This window comes from Protopterus annectens, chromosome 6.part1, assembly GCF_019279795.1.
Source record: "Protopterus annectens isolate FY-2018-M chromosome 6.part1, PAN1.0, whole genome shotgun sequence".
NCBI classification, from domain to species: Eukaryota; Metazoa; Chordata; order Ceratodontiformes; family Protopteridae; genus Protopterus; species Protopterus annectens.
The window spans coordinates 252,665,059-252,674,770 of record NC_056738.1 but is presented as its reverse complement, the minus strand read 5'-3'; the positions used below and the strand labels follow the sequence as shown (position 1 = coordinate 252,674,770).

At 46.0% G+C, this 9,712-nt stretch overlaps 1 protein-coding gene across 3 annotated transcripts in view; it reads right to left on the bottom strand.

Annotated features, from left to right (window-relative positions):
• Positions 1-9,712, bottom strand: part of MED18 (mediator complex subunit 18) — an 82,452-nt gene that overhangs the window by 34,331 nt on the left and 38,409 nt on the right. The window lies entirely within an intron of this gene.

Sequence of the window (9,712 nt, the reverse complement as noted above, 5' to 3'; positions counted from 1 at the left end):
CATTACTCTAGCTCCAACACCCTAGCCCAAAGGTTCCTAGAATTCATAAACTCAAATGCTATGGAACAACTTGTTACCACTCCCACAAGAGGGGAAAACATACTGGACCTGATCATCACCAACATGGGGACTCTATGCTCCAGACCAGAAGTGTATCCCTCACTGGTAAGATTAGACCATAAACTAATCCAACTGGATATTCACACCCCGATCCCACCCCCTGCCCAGAAAACCACAGTGAAAAACCTCTCTAAAGCAAATTTCACACTCCTCAAAACCAAGGTGGAATCCTTCAAAGCCCCCAGACCTGTGGAAAATATGGCCCAGACTGCAGAATCCTTTATAAATGCATTCTATGAACACCTTCAGGAATGCATGGATCATGCAATCCCAAATAAAACCAAGACCCAATCCTCCAAAGGCAGACGTCCTGTCTGGTGGACCCCAGCCATAAACAAACTATACAATAGAAGGAGGAAGCTACTACATGATAGAGGAAAATCCCAAAAAGGGAAGGCATCTCTGATCAGTATTAGCAAAAAACTACGGGCACTCATAAAATCGTCTAACGCCAGCTTAGAGAGAAACATTGCACAGAACATTAAGGATAATCACAAGGCGTTCTTTAGTTATGTTAGGAACCTGGGTGGGAATTCCCAGATATGCTCAGAATTAGTCCAAAATGACAAAAATATACACCGAACCCACAGACATTGCCAACATCCTAGCTGACAGGTTCAGCGCAAACCCCCCCCCCCACCAAAAGGGCAAATATCTATCCCAGCAGAGTGCTGCCCCCCTGACATCTCAGATGCTCAGGTAAGAGCCGCTCTCTCCAAAGCAAAAAACATAGCATCAATGGGACCAGACGGTGTCCCAGGCTGCATCCTACATGGAACTCCAAGAAGAGCTAAACCCAAACATAAAACTACTGTTCAATCTCAGCCTTACTACAGGATATGTACCCAAAGAGTGGCGTACAGCAACAGTGGTCCCTCTCCACAAAGGTGGTGCCTCAACGGACCCTGGAAACTATCGTCCCATAAGCCTGACTAGCTTGATCTGCAAAGCTATGGAAAGGATCATCATGGACCTCATAAATAAAGATATTGGGGACCTGCAGACACTGGATCCTACCCAGTTCGGCTTTAAGGGCAGATCCTGCCTCTTAAACCTGGTCGACTTCTTTGAAATGGTCACCAAGGCCATTGACGAAGGGAAGGTGGTCCACACAGCCTACCTGGACCTCGCAAAAGCCTTCGATACAATACCCCACTCGGGCATTATAGATAAGCTCACCAGCTTAAATATAAACCCATATGTCACTAGATGGGTTGCAAACTGGCTCAAGGACAGAACCCACATGGTTAGAACTGCTGGAGCCATGTCAGACTCCAAACCAGTTATAAGTGGCGTCCCACAAGGCTCAGTCCTGGGACCTCTCGTTCGGTATATATTTCTCGGAGGTACAGGCCAACACGGAAGGACTGTGGCTGACCAAGTTCGCAGATGACTGCAAACTGGGCGCCATAATAGACTCTCCAGCCGACACAAGCATCCTCCAAAAGCGCCTCATAGAAACAGACAACTGGTGCCAGAGCCATGGCCTCAAGCTAAACGCCAAAAAGTGTATAGTCATCCCCTTTGGCAAAAACAAAGTGTCCACAAATTACCACATAGGTGGTAATCCATTAAGTACAGAAGAAGTAATTAGGGCCCTGGGGACCCAAGTTGATAGCAATCTCTCATTTGACAACCACGTGGCCAAAGTGGTTAGAAAAACATTTTATATAGCCCACCTAATCATGAAGGGATTCACATCTAGATCAGGGGAGGTCATCGTGCCTCTTTACTCATCCCTCATCAGGCCCATAATAGAGTACAATGCCCCTTTTGGGATGTACCTTACCAAACACCTGCAGCAACTGGAAAGACCCCAAAAGTACCTCACCAAGAGGATCAAAGGGCTCAAACAGATGCCATATGCTGCCCGGTTAAAGAAACTCCAGCTCTACTCAGTGGCATACCGCCTGCTCAGAGGCGATCTGTGCCTGACGTATAAAGCCATGTCCAACCCGGAATTATGGGACATGCTGCACCTCAAAAAATCCAAATCCCATCGAGCTACGCGCTCAAGAGACTTGAACCTCAGCACTGAAATAAATAGGACATGCTGGAGGGACAGATTCATAACCCAGAGGCTCCCTTCACTCTGGAATAAAATCCCAGTCCAGGTTAGGCAGAGTCCCTCATTGACTCTCTTCAAGAGGAATCTTGATGAGTGGATGGGAGATCGTACGTTTACCCCGGGTATCACTTCTATGTCACTGTTAGACAGAGGCACAGTATACTAACCTCGAAAAAGGGCATAGCAAAATTAATTTAAAATGGGTGGCGAAAGCCAAACAACTCTGGCTAGGCTTATAAATGCCCTAGGGCAGATAGCCTAGTATGAACCTATGTTCCACTGGTAGGTAAGCTGTAGCCATACCTATTGAGCTGTATGAACAGTTCATCGCTGATATGCTGGGGGGGGGGTGACAGGGATGTGTATTAATAACTATAGTAACCTTGCTGTATGAGTTGCTCAGACCTGTCCATCTTTATGCCTTTCAGGCAAGATGTTACATGGATACCTACCTGCTTATTCAGTGGCTGAAAATGACAGTGCTGAACTATCTCATCCAGCACTACCCTGTTCTGTTTGGACAGGCCGCCCATGAGCAGCACGAGTGGACCGCTCTGTGGAACGACCATGTCCACAGAGTCAATGATGTCGAACTGCATAACCGCAGTTATGAGCAGGTCCAGCATCATTGTTCTGACCTGCTTTGCAATGCCAGTCGGCGTGTTGCTGCAGTCCGGGGGATCACCTCGCAACAGGGGGGGGGGGGTCATGACACGTGTTGAGGAGCTCCTCGCCAGCCTCTTGGCATCTGCCCATCCCCACAGCAACTGCCAGACCCTATTGTGGAGGTGGGTGCTACCCGCATGCTGTTTGAGAAGCGTGCAGTTAAGGCCACAGGGCACATCAGTTGACCACTGTTGCATACACATCCACAGCTGTACAGGTAGATCATGTATATCTGACATTTTATATACATACATACATATATATATATATATACATATATATATATATATATATATATATATATATATATATATATATATATATAGTTTGTTGCTGCATAGTAGTAATAAAAAGATGTGCATAAGTGGTAGTATTGTGGACTTGTACTGTTGATGTACTGTAATGCTGCACCCACCCTGTAGCAATGCCACAGATGTGGCCACTGACTTAGCATCTCTCACACTCTTATGTAGGTCCCTCTGGTTTACCACCAAGGCAGCAGCCTGCAGCTGGAGAGTATGGTTTATATTGATGCTTGCCAATACACTGGGCATGTAATGGCTATGGTATATTCCATGCACACATCTAACATACCTACCCATAATGCACACTATACATGTTCTCGTATTGCTGCTGTTAAATGCAGTGCATCACAGTGGTGACCATGATGGGGGTATTGGAAGGGTATGTCAGACACCTGCAAGATAACTAACATCCTGTCATTGCGAAATGTGTCCACAGGGATTAACATAATGGTGGGACACATGGCCTACAGTAGGGACATGTGTGAAACATCACCTTTATACAGTGCAACAATGTATATACCAGTATTACAATGATAACAGTTACAGATGTACACTATGGCATAACATCACTGCGGTCCACATTATTAGCTGGGACTAGGCTGTAACACGTGGTGTTCAGTGTATGGGACACTGCAAACTGACACACGTGTAGGCCATACTTGTCAAGCATCTGCAAAAAGGCTGAAGGTGGGGAGGGGGTGTCAGCATGACACACCAGTGCACTCCAGCAGGGATCCTAAGGATGCTAAGAATGGCTGTATCTGCACACAGTCAGGTTCGGGAAATGTGACAGACGAAATCCTACCCCCACAGCAATAGTGACGGCAGTCTGTGAACACCATGAGATTTGCACATGAGTAGACCTTGCAATCATGCAGATTTGGGGGACATGTGTAGGGCAGACTGACCATACACTGGCAAATGCAGATGGCCCATGCTAGTATACCCCTGCCAGGAATGGTGACTGTTGTAGTACACATAATAGGTGCAACAAACCGTCATGATAAGGGTGTGCACACACATGCACACACAGCGTGTATGCATCGCGGTCAGCATCCTCACACCTAACACATTTTGTAGACACTGCATGTGAATGTACAGGCATATGTCACATATCAGGCTCATGTACTGTTAAGATATGCAGTGATGTGGCCCCATGGCAGATCACGGAAGGGTGCGGCATATCAATAAGGGCATGTACACTCTCCATAGCCACAGTATGGTCTGACGGTTGTCAGTGTAACAGTAGTGGATTGGTCATACATGGTCTGCTGATGTTGAGATCTGTAAACCAGACCTCTGGCATTCACAAATCATCCCAGGTATGTGTTGCTGAAAAACATAGGGCCTGTGAGCATTAGAGCTGACAAAAGTGACACAGTACTACACATTCAGCAAAGGGTTGTACTCCTCTGAGGTTTGGTACACAGTACATGGCAGGGTGCAGAACAGGTGCACAGCAATACTGTGTACATGTGCGCAGTGGTATCCAGGGGAAGGGGCATAACCTAACACAGCCTATGAATCCCACACACATGTATACTGTTGCTAGCATGGATTGACTATAGCTGCACTGCATGCTGTTGTGTACCATATGTTATGCATGTTGACAGATGGGTAATAGGAGGACTGTGTGTACTATCTTTGTGCAACCTCACCACTCACCTGTGTGTGTGTGTGTGTGTGTGTGTGTGTGTGTGTGTGTGTGTGTGTGTGTATGGTTATTCTGTCTGTAGGTTCACTCTGGGGAAGTGAAAGGGGGTTGATGCATGTAGAATGTGTGTGTGTTGTGTGGGTCTCCATGTATGCACATGTGTGATTGTGGGGCTGTTCATACGGCAGTACTTCCCTCTGGGATCGTGCAGTACATGGACTGACACATAACACACCAGGAATACTTGTCTGATATGTAATCACAGGACAGCTAATAGTATAATAAGGTGTGTAGCATGGAACATGCATTGGGAGAGAAAGTAGACACCAGATATACCCTTAATATTGCTTTCAGCAGAGAGGTGACCGACAACCCACTTATGCAGCACTACAGATGCACTGGGGAATTACTAGACAACACCAGGGAGTGTAGCCATATATTAAAGTTGTCAAAGGATAGGTTGACTGAGCAGCATATCTGGCATGTACTGAGCAATACTTAACATGACACTTCAGTGCGTGACATTATGGAGTGAACGTAGTAGCCCCTCAAATATAGGGACCATGCTCACGATGTCCACACATACAAAGGGTAAACACTGAATGACAGCAATGAGGCCATGTAAAACCACTCCACTCAGGTCAAGGAGGTAATGGAGTAACAGGTCTTGTGTTGTGATCACTTGTCTAAGCATTTACAGGAATGATACATTAATGATTGGTATTAATGAGTACATGTTACCAAGTGTGATGTTAATAAACGTGGGATTGTCTGTAAAGTCATGCACAGGTAGGTATTAAGGTAGAGTGTGTGTGTGTATATGTGTGTACGGTTATGCAATGCTGTACAGGTCAAAGCGAGTTTCCTGTTTTCCCCCACAGGTGGCGAGGTGGGTCAGGGTCCCTCCTGCATGCAAGCTGATGTTGGATGTCCATACACACACAGAAGATGATGATAGTACTGTTGTCAGGAGCCGAAACTGTGCCATCATTTGACATCTCCCTCTTAGCAACTCCAACCCCTCACACAGTTTCAGTGCCTATACATACCCCATCACCAGTGGCCATAGCGGAGGGACAGTTGGCGGTTGGTGGCAGTGCACAAAAGTGTGTGTTATCTATGCCTACTGTTTGTAGTCACAGCAGGCATAGCCGGATGTCCGGCACCACATAGGCGGATGTCCCAGGGTGCTCGTGGTAGGGCTGCTGGTCATCATGCCCCTGGCAGAAGTGCCACAACTGGTACCACCAAGCGCATGTTTCAGGCTGTCATGGGGGTGCAGGCATGTATGGAACTGTACACCAGACAGGGCCTAAGGCTGCAGAGGGCTGCTCTCACATCTGCAAAATGACAACTTCCATGAACTGTCTGGTTTTCTCTGTGCTCATACCGAGGTCATGGATAGACGGTCTGGTGAGATGATGGGCCTCACCGACAGTGGTTTGTCCATGCCTGAACATGTGGTGTGAGTGCCGCAATGGCTGCGTGAACATAGGCCAGCGACAGTAACAGTTGTCTGTCAACGTGGACATGCTAGGACACCAAGGCACTCCCGTAGTGGCAGTACCAGCCCCAGCACTGCAGTGGGGACGCTGTCCACACCACAGCAGGCCATGAGCACATGGCCTTGGCCAGTCCCAGGAGGGACCCAATTCCAGTGGACATCTGTCATCAGGGAGAGCAGCACATCGAGGCCTGTACCTGGACTTGTCTATGGAACCCCTGGTCAGGCACAGTCCACATGTCCATGGCTGGAGGCTGTGAACTGCACACCCTGCCAGGTATTGTCTGCAGCTGTCCATAAACACCTGTATAGGACAGCCACATGGCAGAACTGTGTGCATGCATACCCACACACTATACGAACACCTAGGGCAACCCTATACCTACACACACCACATCACCACGCCCAGTTCAAATCATTACACCCCTCACCCACACACATGGGTGTCAAATGTATGGCCCATCCTCGGCCTCTGGCAAACCAACAACACACCCTGTGCATATGAGGATACCTGTGCCACATCCCTGTCATCCATAACATCGATGCAGGGACAGGCTAATATGGTACTGATGCACACTGTGCCTTACTACAGTGTACCAATGGTACTGCAGTGTAACAAGTTGTCAGGAGAAATGCTTAATGCATACATGTCAGGTAGTGTAGCCATCCAGTAATGATGCATTACAGCTGTTAGTAACTGTGACAACCGTGCCCTGGCCCAGCAATGAAGGAGCCTCACTCCTCACCACTAACACCAGGGAGGGCGTCTCATATAAGAGGAAAGGATAACCAAATACATACAGTAAAGTACAATTTCCCTTAAGTGCACACAGAGAGCACAGTCAGTCTGGGGCTGGTTGCTCCCTTGCTCCCCAGGTCCCCAATAAGACTCCCCACTAGCACAGCTATATGGTCCAGATCTCAGCCTAGCTGGCAAGTTAACCTCCAGTACCCTCTCTGTCATACTAGTGCTTCGTGTCCCTGCCCAGGTAGCTGACACACCAGACACACTGAGATAAGTATTTATAAAACTTCACAGACACTCCTGGGAAAGGCTGACACAGATTCTCCAGCTGTGCCCCTTTACCCAGACTATACAGTAGTAATTTCTGCCACCACCAGCTAATACTTATCAGCTACCCAAAGGCCCTTAAAAGGGTGTCCAATTATTACTGTCCAATATTATTATCCAATTGTTAATGTGACTAATCAGTCTAAGGCTCATTAGAGTACCCTTGTACAATAAACCCTATAAATATGCAATGTACTCTAGAGCTTACTTATCTGTACACAAACCAGCCACAGGTAAAAGGTTTTAAAACATTTAATAATAAATAATTAAAAACACAAGCCAATACTAGTATACCAGTGATATTTAAGAGTTCAGAGATCACACAGAAACTTAAGACAGTACAGTAGGAAGTTCTGATATAACAGAAAACCACTTAGTCTAACTTTCTTCTAACTTCCTAGCTATTACAAGAAAACATACTTCTAAGATACTACATACATAAAGAGAGCATAAGGCAGTGCTGAGAGTTGGATATCAAGATCAAAATGCTTACAGTCTCTCTCATAACAATAGTTTTTAAAATCACTAACACATTTCTGCTGGGCCCACCCAGATTACATAATTTTGACACTTAAGTTTTCCCAGTATATGCATTACATCATTTTGACACTTAGTCTGGAGTTCTCATGACAAAAGGCTACATTATATAACTAACACCTGCTCAGGAAACTACAACAGTAAAAGACATTTCACATGCACACTCTAGTAATTATTCCTTAAGTTAAGACAATAGAAAGAATGTGTTCAATTAGCCTCTTTGGCACCACTACTTAGATCAAAAGGGTATACAAGATATAATTTTAACTTCAAAAGAACAGATGTGAAATGCTTGGCTTAGTTTTCCTTACAGCAGATGGCAATGTTGCTACATTCCTGAAGTTCACATTTTACAGTGTTTTCTTTCATTTAAGAACACAAGCCTGTAGTTTACATTTATATTTACAAATGATAGAATTATGTATCAAACTTTATTTGACTAGGCTGGCAGCCTTCGCTCATCTTCCCCCCAATCTTCACAGTAACATTGGTTGATTGTGGTCTCCATTATGTTATCCCTTTGTGTTGTAGGTGTACACGTGTCAGCAGGAGGATAGTCTGCAGTGATATTCCACACTGGGTATGGCACTGTGATGACAACATGGCTGTATTAGGAGTACAGTTGAACACGTCACAGGTTTGTATAAGAGTTATTGCCTGTGCCACATGGGCAGGTGACCCGCTGGGACGTGTATAATCTGCAACCTGATGTAGACCCATCCACATACACGCACACTCTTACTTGGCAACACTGAGACTAGACTGCTACCCAGGTATGTAGTGCTACTGAACTGTGTGGCCTTCATTGCACACCACACAGCATTTAGGGTGAGGTGTGTTCCAGGTTACATGTTACATGCAGAACATCCCTAGATATGTACAGTATGGTAATGGAGGATATAATGGTTGTATATGGACAATACATATAGTGTGACATATCATCATATACACATTAATAGACACACAACAGGCAGACACACATCTGAGAGACCTGAGCTTATTGGTACTAACATGTCCATGTTCATAGGTTCATAGATTAGTACTAAGCTAACTGCCCTTGCAAGCCATTTTAAGCCTAGCCAGTTATCCCTTGTGAGACTCAAACCCTGCATGTTGCGCTTGTAAGGCAAACACCTTAACCATTAGGCCACCCTCCCAACCCCAATGTGTTACAGGTACGCTGCACACAGCACAGGCATAATTGGGCTGGATTGTGGTATCAGTTACCTGTATGGTTGATGTTGACAGCGGTCATCATAAAGTGGTACATGGGACATATACCGGGTGTACCATGATGTAATGACCGTATACACAGCACCCACATCCCCCAGTGGATATTGTACTCCCTGGACCCTATGATGACACACTGACATACCCACCATCATACATTGCCCACGACTATGACACAACCCATTGTATATCACAACAGTGGTACTACAGGGATATGCATCTAATGCACATGCCACAGGCATAAGGTGTTGCATTGTCATACCACATCTACGGGCAGCAACACTATCTGTACTACTGTGTGGCACAGGCATAGTAGGGTGTTGCACTGTCATGCTGCATCTACGGGCAGCAACACTATCTGTACTACTGTGTGGCAATATTTGTATTGTAATAGGAGTATGTGGCCTCGGAATGCTGTACCCTACAGATATATAGACATGCATGCACTTGCCAGAACTCAACGGGTATCCCATGCCCATCGACCCATTTGTACAACACTGTTGTATTGGTACTGCAAGGCTCATTTAGCCGGTAGGGAGAGGAGCGTAACAGGGTA